The sequence below is a fragment of the Heteronotia binoei genome, chromosome 2 (genome assembly GCF_032191835.1).
Source record: "Heteronotia binoei isolate CCM8104 ecotype False Entrance Well chromosome 2, APGP_CSIRO_Hbin_v1, whole genome shotgun sequence".
In the NCBI taxonomy this organism is placed as follows: domain Eukaryota; kingdom Metazoa; phylum Chordata; class Lepidosauria; order Squamata; family Gekkonidae; genus Heteronotia; species Heteronotia binoei.
The window spans coordinates 51,718,793-51,734,783 of NC_083224.1; the positions used below are offsets into that span (position 1 = coordinate 51,718,793).

General features: G+C 42.3%; 1 protein-coding gene across 2 annotated transcripts in view; it reads left to right on the top strand.

Moving 5' to 3' along the window:
• Nucleotides 1-15,991, top strand: part of DLGAP4 (DLG associated protein 4) — a 422,133-nt gene that overhangs the window by 220,504 nt on the left and 185,638 nt on the right. The window contains exon 2 of one of the 2 annotated variants that reach the window (XM_060230962.1): nt 9,010-9,282. The exons of the other annotated variant lie outside the window; for it this stretch is intronic. The gene's annotated coding sequence lies outside the window, so the exon portion shown is untranslated. The remainder of the gene's footprint in view (nt 1-9,009; nt 9,283-15,991) is intronic. 2 annotated transcript variants of the gene reach the window in all.

A 15,991-nucleotide genomic window follows, 5' to 3' on the forward strand; every position in this document is an offset into this window, starting at 1 on the left:
ATTGTATGGGCTATCAGGAAGATGCTTAAACCCACCATTCACTTCCCATTTTTTGTCAATATACTGAACCCATCCAACAACCCATACCATCTTGATGCCAGGTTTTTCCCTACTACTCTTCCTGCCAGATTTTGACAGCAGTTACCTTGAAACTGCGTAGTTAGATTCAAACTTCATATCTTGGACCAATCAGGTTCCTGGGAAATTGGGTTCCTGTATCTAACTATGAGCTCCTTCTCCTTAAAAAAACCCATCCCTATTCAGTGGAAAGTGTGCCAGGTTTTCCATTACTTGAACATCCCTGTATCTGTGTTACAGGCTCCTCTCCAGGCCTCAAGCTCAGGATTTCAGCTTGTCCCATCCCTAAAACTTCCCAGTTTCCTCCCTTGTCCTTATCCAGTATACCCTGGTGTGCTTGTGTGATTACTTAGAGAACTATTTCTCAGGTGCTTAGTGTAGGTTCTTTACATTTTTACATCTTTTATTTTATTTTGCAGACAATAAAGCTTTTTTTAAAAAAAATCACTCTCTCTTCATAATTTTATTGTGGGTACCCCTACTGAGATCCACACTGGTATACAAAGACTAAGATCCTTAGTCCTTTCTAGAACCTTTTTAAAGCTAATTTCCTCTTCTTTGGGTTCAGTTTGAGTAACAGTAGTGCCAATTCATGCCTCCCTGTGTGTAAATGAGTATTTTAATTGCTTGTAAAACAGAGATACTTTCTCCTGTCTGCCTGAAAATTGGCAGGGGGAGATCCCTTGGGTTAGAAGTACAATCCGTGAAAAATGGGGCAGGGAGAGGAAGTTGTATTGTTTTAATTAATGATCTCACAGACATTATCCCAATAGCTGTCAGTGATGCATGTGCAACCACAATCGACACCATGTGCCAGTGGGAGGAAGGAATGCCATTGTCCTTGCAGCAGATTCTTGTTCATTGCACATGCTGAGAGAAACAGTATCCCTGCCACAAGAGGGGTATCTGGAGGAAAGAATGATAAATAGACCTGTAAAGTCTGGGAGAAAACAGGATGGATATACTGTATTTCTATAATCTTCTTACGCTATAATCTTAGAGTTCACTGCCTTGGGTTTGTTTTAATGGAATCTAATGTTTGCTTTAACAGACTAATGTCCCTTATTCTTGTAGAATTTAGTCTTCCTTGTGATAATCCCTCTTTTATTACTGTCTTTCTTGTGCTGTATGGGCTTGTTGGGCTTTGTGACCCATCTATAAATATGGAATGCTACTATTTAAAATAGTTCTTGGATTTGACTGGAGGACTCTATTATTGGGCTGATTATTCAGGTAATCCTATGGACAGAAGAGCACAATGAAAACAAAGGGCAATATTGCAATCACTCAGGGATAAGCGTATCATAAATGGTCAGAGCTGGGAGAGACACAAAATTTCAGGGGTCCAGTTCATCCTGTGCAATCAGGGAGTCAGACTAGATGCTTCTACAGGACAGTAACAGTATACCTGTTCTAATCATACATACATTGTTCTAAATGTGAAATGGGACTCCAAGTGTGGGAAGGGAGAGAATCTTTCTCTGAGGAGTCATGGTGGCTCTTGGCAGCCTTGTTTGTGTAATGGTTAAATGTACAGACTCTTATCTGAGAGAACTGGGTTTGATTCCCCACTCCTCCACAAGGATTTGCTGATGTGACCTTGGGTCAGCCACAAGTTCTCTCAAAGCTGTTCTGCTCAAGAGCAGTTCTTGGAGAGCTCTCTCAGCCCCATCTACCTCACAGGCTGTCTGTTGTGGGGAAGGGAAGGGAAAGGAGCTTGTAGGCCACTTTGAATTCCTTTGGGTAGTGAAGGATGGGTTATAAATCCAATCTCCTCCTTCTCCTCTTCTTCGTCTTTTCCTCAGAATCTCTGAACTACTTCCTGAATTTTTTCCTTGCATATCAGTGGAAATTCTGCCATAGGAATCAATTAGGGTTGCCAGCCTCCAGATGGGGTCTGAAGATCTCCCACTTTTACAACTGATCTCCAGCTGGCAGAGATCAACTTCCCTGGAGAAAATGGCTGCTTTGAAGAGTAGACACAACATCATTGTATCTTGCTGAGGCCCCTCCCCTCCCCAAGCCCTGCCCCTCTCCTGCATCCACCCCCAATGTCTCCAGGTATTTTCCAACACAGACCTAGCAACCCTAGAATCAATAGTGTGTGGAGGATTATATAATAGGATTATATAAACTCCCAGAAAGTATTTCTTAAGGCTGGTGGCCATGTACTCTATTTAAACTTTAAGCTTTGAAATTAGGCTTGCCAGTCCTCAGGTCTGGGTGGGGGTTCCCCCAGCTTTTCAGCCTCTCCTACCCACCAGCGAGCTGGCCAGCAGGGGGAAACCCCACCCCAACAGCCACCATGTGCCTTCAAAGATTTAGAAGAGGCTTACAGCTGTTTGTGTTTCTGAATGCGTGTGTGCCTTTAAATCTCAAAATGAAAGCTGCAGGAGGGCGGGGCAAGCAGACAGAGCCAAGTTGCTCTCAGTTCCTCTGTTTTCAGCAAAACTCCACATCCTAGGCTGTTGTTTCATTTTCCTATTAGTCTGAAGAAGTTGGTTGACATACAGCAGATGGTAATATTCAGCAATGTGAATAAATTGTCCCAGTGAGATCACAAAATTGTGTGCTTGCTAACTGTTTCTTATGGCTTCTTTGGCTGTGTGTACTCACTTTCATTTAGTGAAAGTTTAGCTGCTGGGGGATGAGGAAATGAAGAGTGTGTTCAGGGGAACTGCATTGCTGTATTTTTATTTACTTTAGGGAATGGGAAACTCCTTGCTCCACCCCCAAAGTCCCCAGATATTTTCTGAGTTGGACCTAGCAATCTTATTTGAAATTGTATAGACTGCATTCCTGCTGAGTGAGTCTCAGCCCAATAATTTATGTGCCTCTCAGTGGTTGGTGATGGCAAGCAGTTGCTGAAGATTGATGACTGGTGGATCATTGGAAAAAAGAAGAAGGTAAAGAGAAGAGGAGAGAGCAACAAGAAGAAGTGCTTTTGACCTAGGCCCCTGTGACTTAGTTTGAATGAACAGAAAGAACTGAACTCACTTGATCTGATATTTATTTACTCTGATACTGATGAGAGGGGCCACAGTTAGCCAGTTTGGGAGTGTCCTAACCCAAAACAGACTAGGATGGACTTTTTTCTTCCCTCTTTGACTCCCCAGTCACATTTACAAATAGGTTTGTTCCCTTGATGTCAGAAACACTCCCTGCTTATGTTGTAGTTTGCTCTTACCAAGCAGCAACAAGAAAGGTATGAAGGACTTGAAGGTAAAATGTATTGGAAGAATTCAGATTAATGTAATAGATACTATGCAAAAATGAAAAAAAATCAAATGTCCCTAATAATCAAGGAATATCTTTATAATAAATAATTTCCAATTGAAAATAAGCTAATGGGGGGACCTTACTTTTACCTGCAAATGTCACGCTCAGTCCCCTTCCTTTGCCTCAGCTTACATTCTACTGGATCACTATCAGGCAGCAGATTGTTCATTGACCTGTTTGAACATAGGCAAGCTAATCTGGATGCACCTGTTTACATTACTACACTTTCTTTCATCTGCCCTCCTCCACCCAGTCTGCCACTGCTGCTGCCTCTATTTTTATAAAAGGTTCATAGTTAAAAGTAAAAATAGCCATCTGATTTTTTATTTAAACTTACTACTTAGGTGCCAGTGTGTTTTCAGTGCCTGCTCCAAAGTCAGTGTGATGCTCTAGGATTCGCAGTAAAAACTCTAAGGTACCATAGAGTTTTACTGCAAATCCTAGAGCATCACTGGCGTGATGTGCCCAGCATCAGCACTTCTGGATGATGTCATCATGTAGGGCATGTCGCTTGGTGATGGGGGCAGGGATTCTCATGGCAACCTGCTCCATGCCGGCAGGTTGGGGTCCTTACAGCCTGGGCCATCCAGGTCAGGGTTGTTTTAGCTCCTAGACAAACTTTTGAGAACTTTGGTTGACCCCGTTGATCGGAGAGCTGATCCTTTTGCAATGCAGCTCATTGCTCCATGTTCACTTCTCACATACTATCATACTGCAGTTCCTGCAACAGACTGTGGCTGGCCAATGGCTTTCTACAGCCCTGGAGTTTGATGTTTTTGCTCCGGCTGGGTCCGGGGCTGTTCTGCCAGTCTGTCAGGCAAGCCTGGACCTCTTGTTTCAGGAACCTCCCATTCTTTGGGAGTATGGGGGTGAAGGGAGTCCCCTTTCATATTTTAGATCACTCTGGGTTCTCTATTTGTACATGCTGGATCCAGCATCTCATCACCTGGCAACGGTCCTTTCCTAGCAACAGAGGAAAAAAGCAAGGGGGGGGGAGAGCAAGGGGAGAGGGCTGCAGCTGAGGAAGAGAAAGAGTAGGAGGCTTTCACTGGAGGCATCACTGTGGATCCAAAGGTATGTCTGACTTGCTGCTAAAGCTGCATACATTTCTGTTCTTATGCTGTGCTTGGTTAAATGAATGCTGAACTGTATTGAATGCAGGGAATGCACTGCATAAGTATGCCCTTTTCCTTGATAGTGAAGGAATGTACCTGTGGTCACGGGGTAGGCTTTAGTTCCCTAAGAATAAACCCACCTCTAGGACTCTCCGTGTATCCCAGTGTGGGCCTCAGTGCTCAGGATTGGATAAGGTGGTGCTTTGTAGGTTGTTCCCTAGCACAAGGGATATGTGATGCCTTTCTAAAATCTTGCACAAACCAGCAAACAAGTAGAAATGGGAGCTGTTCGACTTTTGAAATAATAACTCTAGAGCATGAAACAGACCAGGCCTGCCAAGGACCAGAGCCATTACTCTTAAGACAGGTTGTTGGGAAAAGAGGATGTTGAACAGAGGAGAAAAATGCAACTTCCCCAGTTCCCTGAAGAATCAACTTCTGCACTGCTCAGCAAGAAATAGAGGGAATGGAATCCTTTCATCCACCCGGGGATCCTGCTGGGGGTGAGGGGGGGAAAGTCCCCTTGAAAACTGGCTGACTGCTAAAGAGGATCAAGCACAAAACAGAGGGGAGAAGCTGCATCCTGGCAATAACTGGTTTTGCCAAAGCACAGGCTGAACTGAAAACTGCAGTGATGATGAAGTGTTTGAATCAGTGCAGTGACAACACAGGAGACAGCAGCATATCCTCTGCTGAAGCTCAGTGTAGGAGAGGGACAGTGCTTAGCAGGCGTGCAGAATTCTGCTGGTGTCGCTTGGCTAACTGTCTTGTGAGAAGACCTTGACATGAGATAGCCAAGAAGGTAGACTTAGGACTGTGCCAGGTATTCACACATCTCAGTTTGAGGGCTGAAAATGTAGTTGTGGGAGGGGCAAAATATTCCTCAAGCTACTTAAACTGAGAAAAGAGACCATTACCTTTGATGCTTAGATTCCCTTGTCTTCTCTGGCTTAGCTGCCTCTGTTTTTTACCTATTAGGGCTTCTTTCTCCATGTTCTGATCCCAGCCATCCAGTGATCACATGATAACTTCACATCACTACATACACAACCAGATTTAGGTATGTGAATCACCTCTTATCCTCTTTCTGCACAGGCGAACACTTTATGCCACTTTTGTCCTTGCCAAAAGAACAGGGCAGTTTTTTGCGGCTGCTAAAAGTGCTACCTTGGGGCTTGGAGCATCACTCTTCAGCTGTGTTACATTCATCAAAGCCTAAGAACTTATCTAAAATTTGGCTGTTATCTATTAAGCAAAATGATGTGGGTTCTTTGGTCATTGACTTATGGTATATTTCATTCAAACAAAGCCAAGGTCTTAATACACAGACTGTATCCAATCCAGTTGTCATCTTTGAGGATAAGATGTGCTCTGTTTGTGCCTGCAGCTCTGTATTGAAATCTCCTGTCCAATCACTCCATCTCCTTTAACAGCAGATTGTGCCTACTGATCTTAATATATGTAGTACTTTAATAAACAAAAAGATAAATCCCTGCCTCAAGGACCTTACAGTCATATCTGTCTCTTTAAAATACACAAGGGGGACCTGCAAGAACAAACTGAGGTAAATCCGCAAACTGAGCACTATGGCATTTGTATTTGAGGTTAGCTACTGAGACAGTGCCGAATGAAACACTACTGAGCAATCCTAACACCCGGTGCTACTCCTTTCTGGATTCCAGTAAGCTGTACCACTCATGCGTTCCTGTTTCAAGATAGGATGCAGCCACCCCAAACAGATGTGATATACTGTGGTGCTAGAACAGTAGGAGGGGGGGGAGGTTTCAGTGCTGGTTGAGAAATTCGCAGTGCTGAATATAATAGCCCCTGTCAAACTGTTAGAAGCTCTCCTACCTTGATGGGGGTTAATTTGGATAAAAGTTAGCACTTCAATCCTAATTAAGCACTTTAAAGTAACTCTTTTGCTGCAAGAGGCTACAGTGACCCTAAGAGCTTGAAGGACTTGGACAGGGTAGTTATTGGGACAGAGGAATACATGGCTGATGACTCACTTCCTCCAGTTTCAGTTCCCTCTCTGCATTAGGTGCTGGACTGCAAGGAAGCAATAGACAAACCATCTACTTCCCAGGCCTCCAGCTTGTGCCTGTGCTCTGCTGTCAGGCTGCCAGGGCTCAATGACAGCAAGAGGGTTGGTAGGGATGCCAGCTCCCAAATGGAGCCTGGGGAGTCTCCTGGAATTACAGCTCATCCCCAGACTATAGAGATCAATTCCCTTGGAGAAAATGGACAGTTTGGAAGGTGGACTAAGAACATAAGAGAAGCCACGTTGGATCAGGCCACTCTGTATCACACAGTGGCCAAAAAAAAACAGGTGCTATCAGGAGGTCCATCAGTGGGGCCAGGACACTAGAAGCCCTCCCACTGTGCCTCCCCCCCAAGCACCAAGATTACAGAGCATCACTGCCCCAGAAAGAGAGTTCCAACAATATGCTGTGGCTAATAACCACTTATGGACCTCAGCTCAATGACCTCTGCTCTATGAAGCCCACTCCCCTCCCCAAACCCCACCCTGCACCCCCAAAATCGTCAAGTATTTCTCAGCCTGTATCTGGCAACCCTACTCTCCAAACACCTACTGTACATAATTAACTGATACTTTACAACTATTTAAAACAAATAATTGGAATAAAAACATCATAAAGCAACAAGGAATACTCTATGATGATATGATACAGTCTGCAGGGTCGAAGCAGACTTTATTATTATTTTTTTTTTAAGATCAGATTTCTCAGTTAAAAGCCTGGGAGAAGCAAAATGTTTTGGCCAGGCATCTAAAAGACAGTAAGGCAAATGTCAGTCAAACTGCCAGGGGGGGAAGAGGGCATTTCAAAGGTGAGGTGTCGCCACTGAAAATGTCCTGTCTCTTGTCACCACCTACTTCATTTCTGAGGGCACAGAGAGCAGGGCTTTGGGGGAAAGAACCTGCAAGCTGAACAGTCACTGGCACACATGACCATGTTTGAAACCACATGTGATTACTCTTTACAACAAGCACCTAAATCTCTACTTGTTACGAGAGTAAAAATAGCTAGTGCAAATGCTCTTCAATGTACTTCTTTAGGCTAATTTGATCTTTGGTGAATTGAAAACCAGACCTTTGAACCCAGCTGTAAATCTTGTCCCTTCCCAGTAAAATTTCTTTCACACACAGAGTGAGAGATACACACACACACACACTGCTGCCACCAGATCTGAAACGGTACTTGGGTATTAACTCCAGATGCAAACTATCTTGTTCAAAGTGGTCCTCAGAATGCCAAGCCTCGGTTCCTTCCCAAATGAGGTTTACCTTTCAGCAGGATGTGGTGGGTTTGATGAAGAATCCACGTGGGGGCCTTTGAGATAATGATTAAATATTTCTACAGCCATCAGCAGACGCTGCAGCTACACTTGCTTACTGGAATGAACATTGAAAGGCTTATTAATCCTCAGGTTTCAGGTCATAAGATGAGAACCAGCTGTGCCAGGAAGAAATCTGCTCCATGCTTGAGGCTCTGCAATTAGGTGATTACAGGAGCTTTATGTCTCCTGGGAAGCATACAGCATTGGCCACAGTCAGAGCCAGAGAGCAGGTCATGTGGAGGAGATGGGCCACTAACTGTAGACTAGCCGACCCATTGTTGATGGGGAGTATGCTGGTTTGGAGGGTTTGGAGGCCACCTTGCTTTATTGCTGCATGAATCTTGTTGCTGACATTGCAGTTGTGATAGCGCCATAATAAATTGGAGTAATAATGAAATGTAATTACAGTTATGATTATTACTTTATAATTAGAATGTTTGTTATAAAATGGCAGTAGGGACAGACTGCTAATAGTGCCGGTGGATTAATTCCCAGCGTCTTTGTGCTGCCCAACATTTCCGGAGAGCCTTTTTTGGCCCTTCTGAGTTGTAATGATGCTGGCTTGCATGGCCTTTTGCCAACAGCCAAAACCCACTGCACTTCCCGCTGCCCAGCTAACCATTCCACTCCCAGAGCTTTTTAAATATTTCAAATAGGACTGCAATGTTTAGTTGAAAAATTGGTTCAATTAATCTTTTTTTAAAAAATTGTGATTGATTAAAAATATGCCTTTTATTAATCAGTCAACATTCTTTTTTAAAAAAGCTTTTTTCTTTCTAACAAAGAACCATGAATTGCAGCTTACAATCTTAGCATTTCCCTTTTGTACAAGGCAGAAGGTAGAAAGCTTCTCTTAGGATGGCACCTGTCATCTGTGCTTTATGTATGAGGAAATATCTCTTCTGCAAAGGTGTTTTTGTGTGACATGTGTACATACCTGAAAATGAGGAAACAATACTTCTTTTCCCCTAGAATTTTTGTTTTATTTCAATGCAAATTTATGGGTATTTACATATATAAAACTTTATTGCATTAGCTCATAGCCCCAGCAAATGACACTGGGAGAAAACTACAACTCAGACAATATAAACAATACAGACCATCTTGGTGTGAATTAATATGCTTATTTAAACAGCTGATTAATTGACTACATTTTTATTCCCCTTTTCATCAGGTTGCAGGTCTAATATCAAGAGAACAAGGAAGTGGTTGTGTGTTCATTATCTTGCTCAGATGCTGCTCAATGTGTGTGACTGGGGGACAGCTGAATGATAATTTATCCAAAGCCAAACAGTGCAATTCAGTCTTGGGGAACTCCATCACCTTGCACAAATTCATGCTCTGTTTGTAGAACTCCTGCAAGAAGAAGAAAAATGAATTCAATGGATCTCCTATCAGGAGAAGAGAGAAGTGGTGAGATCAGTTCCAAGAACCCCTTCCTCTCCAGGTATAATATAGTGGATTCTTAGGCATTGAAGAGGTGAGGTAGTAGTGATAACAAGCTCTTTATTAAGTACAGCATGGTGGGTGGCTGCACTAACGCAACTGGTGAATGGGGCACACTGGGCCAAATATATAACTGCTAGCACGTTATTGGATCATTCAAACCAGCAGGGGGGCTGTGATTGGAGCTGGGCAGTTTGGATTTGGATCTTATTGCCCATTGTTCCTAAGTCCCCAAGCTCAGTCCTTCAGGCTCTGATGAGCCATGCAGGAACACCATTTGGTAACACATTCACATACATAACACCAGGCTTCTGAGGTGCAGGGACTAGGATGCAAATGGGGACCAGGGGACCAGATGAGTAAAAAGGTCTAGAGGCCAAGACAAAAGGCCATAGAATAATAGGTGTTCTAATTCCACAATCTTCAGTTTTGCATAAACTATAATTTAGTTATTCTGCAACACCCACTGCCAAATCCTTTTAAATGGATGCCAGCAATTGAACCTTCCCCATGCCAAGCAGAGGCTCTGCCACTGAACCATGGTCACTCCCCAACTCTCATAAATTCCTTTCCATGCACGCGCACGCACACACACACCATTTTTAAAGATTAAGAATAAAGCATGGACCATTGTGTCTGGTTATTTGGGATACCTTTAAGTTTATTCTGTCTGAAGATGTAGATAGGATCCTTGGAGGTTTGAGGCTTATCACCTGCTTGTATGACCCTTGCTGCTTCTGGTGAATTAAATGTTCCAGGGAGATGGGGAGGTCTGGTTGACTGAGTCCCAGCGTTAGTTAATGCACTTTGTGTTGCACTCACTTCTAAAGAAGCCCATCCTGGACCCAGGAGTTCTGAATAACTATCAACCAGTCTCAAATGGGAGGGGCAGCAAATACAGTAGAAGACAGAGTCAGGATACAGGTTGATCTTGACAGTCTAGAAAGCTGGGCTAAAACAAATAAAATGAATTTTAATGGGGATAAATGAAAAGTTCTTCATTTAGGTAGGAAAAATCCAATGCATAATGGTAGGATGGGGGAGACTTGTCTTGGCAGTAGTATGTGTGAAAACAATCTAGGGGTCTTAGCATGAGTCAGCAGTGTGATGCAGTAGCTAGACAGTCTAATGCAATTTTGAGTTGTATCAACAGAAATATAGTTTCCAAGTCACATGAAATAATGGCGTCACTTTCCTCTGCTCTGGTCAGACCTCACCAGCAGAATTGTGTTCAGTTTTGGGCAACACAATTTATGAAGGATATACACAAGCTGGAACGTGTCCAGAGAAGAGCAATGAAGATGGTGAGGGGCTTGGAGACCAAGTTGTATGAAGAAGGGTTGAAAGAGTTTGGTATGTTTAGCCTGGAGAGGAGACAACTGAGAGGTGATATGGTCACCATCTTTAAGTACTTGAAGGGTTGTCATATAAAGAATGGTGTGGAACCCCATTTCTGTTGCCCCAGAAGGTCAGACCAGAACCAGCAGGTTGAAATTAAAAGAGTTTCCAGCTAAACATTAGGAAGAACTTCCTGACAGAGTGGCTCCTCAATGGAACAGGCTTCTGTGGGAGGTGGTGGACCTCTCCTTCTTTGGAACTTTTTAACTTTGGAACTTTGGAACAGCAATGCTGATTCTATGAATTTAGGCAGATTATGGGAAGGAGGGCAGGAAGGGTTGCATCAGTGCTTAGTTTTTATGGCCCTTTCTTGCATGCCTGGGGAAATGCTGATTTCCACTTTGGGGTCAGAAAGCAATTTTCTCCAGATCAGTTTGGCCAGGGATCTTGGAGGTTTTTTGTTATCTTCTGGACATGGAGCAGGGGGTACTGGATGTGTACATGTTGTGGGGGAGGTATTTGTGAATTTCTTGCATTGTGTTGGGGGTTGGACTAGATGACCTTGGAGGTACCTTCCAACTCTATGATTCTTTTGCAAGGTGATTTAATTGGTGGAAGTTGGGCAACTTCAAGCCCTCCTGGATTAGGCAAATTGTTTAGTTCTAGGTATAATTTAAGGTGCTTCTGCTAACAAATCCCTATATGTAGGGCTGTCGACCTCCAGTTGACACCTGGAGATCTCCCATTATTACACTTGATATCCAGATGACCAAGATCAGTTTCTCTGGAGAAAATGGCTGCTTTGGAGGGTGGAATCTATGGGATTGTACCCTGCTGAGGTCCATCCCCTCCCTAAGCCCTAGCCTCCACCCTCAAAATCTCCCAGTACTTCCCAATCCAGAGCTGTCAACCCTACCAATATGGTTTGAGATTAACATAATTGAAGGACTCAGATTAAACAGCTGGCAACCCAGAAGGGAGCCTTCTTAGTAGTGACACCAAAATTCTAGAACTCGCTTCCCAGGGAAATTTGCCTTTCCCCTTCGATTGCTATCTTCCCCCAGTGAGTGAAGACCTTTGTTTGTTTGTTTCATTTGGCATTCCCTCAGTAATCCTGCCTTCTTCCGCAATGTTTTAACTGTTCTTTTTATCTTTTGTATTTCTTTTGAAATCTGATTTTAAATCGTGTTAATGGTGTATTTTTGTGTTAGTTTTAATGGCTTTTAAGATGAGATTTTAATTTGTATGTTTTAATTTGTTAGTCCCCTTGGTGGCCATATGAAGGAAGAAAAATGAACTGCCACTTGAAACACTAACATCATAAATTACTTTACATGCTTTGCAGGAGGACAGATCATTCTAATGATATTTTGGTGTTACTGTTCTAACCCATCTTTCCTTCAGGAAGCTCAGGGCAGGGTGCCTGGTTTTCCCTTGCCTATTTTATCCTCACAGTACTATGAGCCTGGTTAGGCTGAGAGGGTGTAAGTGGCCAAGGTCATCTGTGAATTTCCTGTGAAGCCAATCCCTGCCCAAAAGATACCTAAATCACAGCACAGTTGTGATCACTCACTCAATCTCCAAGTGCAACAATCACTTTTTGGCCTTAATGGGAACTTAATGGAGTATAACTAGAGTGAGCATCTTAAATATTCTGTCATCTGAGGTCATTGTCAAGCCGCTTAGTGTGGGTTCACCCCCCCCCTTTATTTACTGTTAGGCTTGCAAGGTCAGCAAAAGCCCGCAGGCCATCTCTCTCTTTCTTTCTTGCTCACAACAAAGATTATTTTAGCGCCTTGCAAGCTTTTTCCAAGCAACGCAAGAAGAGGTAGAGATTCTGCCTGCTCTTTGCCCAAAGCTGCTTTCTAAACCGCAGGGTTTTTGCTTCTTTTTCTTCTTCTTCAAAAAAGTGGGTTTATTTTGATATAGATGAAAGCACTCTGAATGCTATGTGCTTTTGTCTGGTGTACTATTTCTCTCTATTTGGACAGGCTAGAGAAACAAACACAACTTGGCACACACAGCAGCAGATTGTCTTCTTCCTCACTACCAAACTGGTTTTCAGTATCCTTCTTTCAGAAATGAAGACAGAAATTGGTATGTTGCAAAAACAAATAGATGTGGCTATTTGGGAATGAGGTGGCCTCAGAAAAGCTGTCATGGCATGAGTCAGGATGAGACCATCAGATTCACTCACTACTGTTCACAACAGCATTTGGCTTCAGCATATAGTTTACTGTGATTAAAGCTCCTTTTAAGCTTTGGAAATAGAAACATCCCCCGATCATCAGTGAGGTCAGTACTGTGAATGTAATACTTCTGTTCTCTAGTGTGTCAATGTTAGCATAGTAGGGAAATTTACTTTTTTTAAAAAAAGAAGAGATTATCAAAATGGAGCTTGCTAGCATCCTGTAATTATTGTGTAATGCACTTGCTGGATAGCCTGCACTTGGTATTATTGTGAGCTGTATTTTCTGAACCTCACATTTTGTTCATGATTGAAAATAGTTTTGGCCACTATAGTGCATTTTTGTTAACTGTAGTCTTTAAATATTGCATATTGTGTTTGGGACTGAAAACAGTTTGGCTACTATAGGCATTTCCTCAAATTTTTATAAATCTAGTGTTTTGATGTGATATACCATATCTGGGCATGTGCAATATGTTTTAACATCCACTTAATTATGAATTAAGGTGTTTCTCATTCTGGCCTTCCACAATACTCCCAATTTTCAAATTAGAAACCACTAGTACTTTCGTACTTTATAATGTGCGGTCATAGAGTTTTGTCCTCCCCTTCCTCGTGTTATTCCTGTTGTCGATAGGGAAATTCACTATTATAACAGCTTGAAATAAGATTACTGCTTACTTGAATCATCTAGACCAAGTTTCTCTACAAGAGACTTTTTATTGTTGTTGTTGTTGCTGTATTACTGCATTTGCCCTGTCTTTGTTGGTTACTCTCCTGGATAATATTGGCTGATTTATGAAGTGGAGTTACCAGATTTCCCCAGCGACTGACAGGGGTTGGGAAGGTAGGATTGCCAGCTCCAGGTGGGGGAACTCCTGACAATTTGGGGAGGTATCCTGGGGAGGACAGGGACCTCAGTGGGGTACAATGTGATAGAGTCCACGCGCCCCCCCCAAAAAAAATAATCTTTTTTTTTTTAGGGAAATGAATCTCTGTAATCTGGAGGTCTTGTAATTCTGGGAGTTCCTCAAGTCCCACCTGGAGGCCAGCATCCCTATTTATGAAGAGATGCTTAGATGCATCTCTTCATAAATAGGGAACTGAAACAAATATTCATAACTATTCAGAAATCCCTCCATTTTCCAATTGAACTTCTCTTTTGTTTTGCCTGGAAAATTTTGAAATAATAACAAATCACATTTTATATATTCAGAATCTGAATGCTTTAGGCTTCAGCTATGTAATCTCATACACTGATAACTATTAAAGCTGATTGCCATTACATAGTATCAATCAGATGCCATCATATACTAAATACCACTTCATGCCTAATAGATCTGATGTTAAATAATACAGCATGGCAAATACTGACAAATATGAAACACCCATAGCTTTCTGTCTGGTTTTTCTCAGAGAACCCTGGATAAAGATTATCTGGGGTTCCTCAGCAGCAACAGCTGAAAGACAGATTGCCCACTTTTACTGATCTTCTATGGCAATGCTTAGCTAGAGGAGAGTGTTGTGCATGTGAATCTTTCCACATAGGTTCTTTGCCTTAGGTTCAATGCTGTTAAGAAGCAAAATTTTCCATTTCCACACAGCATTGTGATGCATTTGTGTGCCTCTTGGGGTTTCCCTGGCTTTTTTCCTGATCTTTCTCAGACCTGCTTTGCTGTAAAGTTTTGGGAAAGATTTCAGCAAAGCCCAGATGGCTGCCATGTGGGTTGTGTTTTCCCAGTTCTGCCTAGAGGGAAGTCATTTTCCCACCCTTGTCTAGTGTCTGGCCCTTGTTCTGGTGCCTGGCTCCACCACTGGGGGAGTTTTTTTTTAAATTAGCAATTGAATATTGTTGTAATGTTATAACAATATATACATCAGGCTCTCTGAATTCCCAGTTTTCATCTGTAGCCCTTTTTGTTGCAGAGAAATAAGGGGAAAGGCATATTTCTGTGACAAAATGGGCTAGATGCTTAATTTTTTTAAAATTGAAACTGGGAATTCAATGATTCTCATAAACTGAGAAGGCCCTGAAGGCATGCAGGATGGCCTCAGTCCATGGAATGGGGTAGGGAAACTGTGGAGAAATCTTGAATGTGGGAGCCCCATTGCTGCTCTGACATATTGGCACAGCAGCATTGGGGAACCCTCACATGACTGTTCTCACATGCAAAACACCTTTGTGTTCTTGGACATGCTCTTTGTTCTGAGTAATTGATGGTAATATCCAATATGGCCTCATATGAACTGTGTGAACCCTAGAACTCTGCAACTCACAGGAATTCTGTGGCAGACCTGCAGAGGTTCCCTGGCATATATCAACATGGAAAATGTTCCCTGAAGTTTTGAAATGACTGCACCCTGCTATTGTGCTTCAGCTATCTAAATTGCCAAATCCTCGGCACCATTCAAATACAGCAAATTAACATCTTCTGACAAATACTAAAATTAAATACAGGGGGTGTCATGTATCTCACATTTGGAGAGTACTCAAGCAGTCGGAGAGTGCAGAGAACATTTGACAGCAAAATCTTCAGAGAAGGATTTTGGAGAAAATTGTAAATCTTAAGGAGGGGATTGAGTCCCTTTCAGCTCTATTGCTCTGAATTTTAAAACAGCCAAGCGAACACAGTAGGGCTAGGCACGTTCTCTTTATATAGAGCTGCTTTCTCATTTGGATGGGTCCCTGTTCTATAGCATCCTTGGCAAAATGGAGAATCTAGCCCTAATGAAAGCTAGTGGTTTAAAAAAATGCTCCTTGACATCAGATGGAAGCTGAACATGTAAGTGATATAGACAGCAAGTTGCAATGTTAGCAATTTCTTATGTGGCTGCTAAATCCACACCACATTTTACAAGAGATCCCTTTATGATGGTATCAGGAAGTTCAGGCAGCTGTCTATGTATGCTTGTGTACTATATAATTGCATCGCTATATTAAAAAAAGACATTGATGCTGTTAGGTTTGGCATTTGCTTAATAAGTTTACAATATTGAAGTTGAACGGTGCATTTGTAAAAATTTTGTTGCAAAATTCGACACGATGCTGTATACTTTGTAAATTAAAGTTACATTTCAGGGAATAACCCTCCCAATTTTAATTCCAGGAAAAGAAACTAAGCATACTTAAAATTTAATCTTAAATTGCTGAATTTGTAACAAAATTTATATTTTGAAACATGAC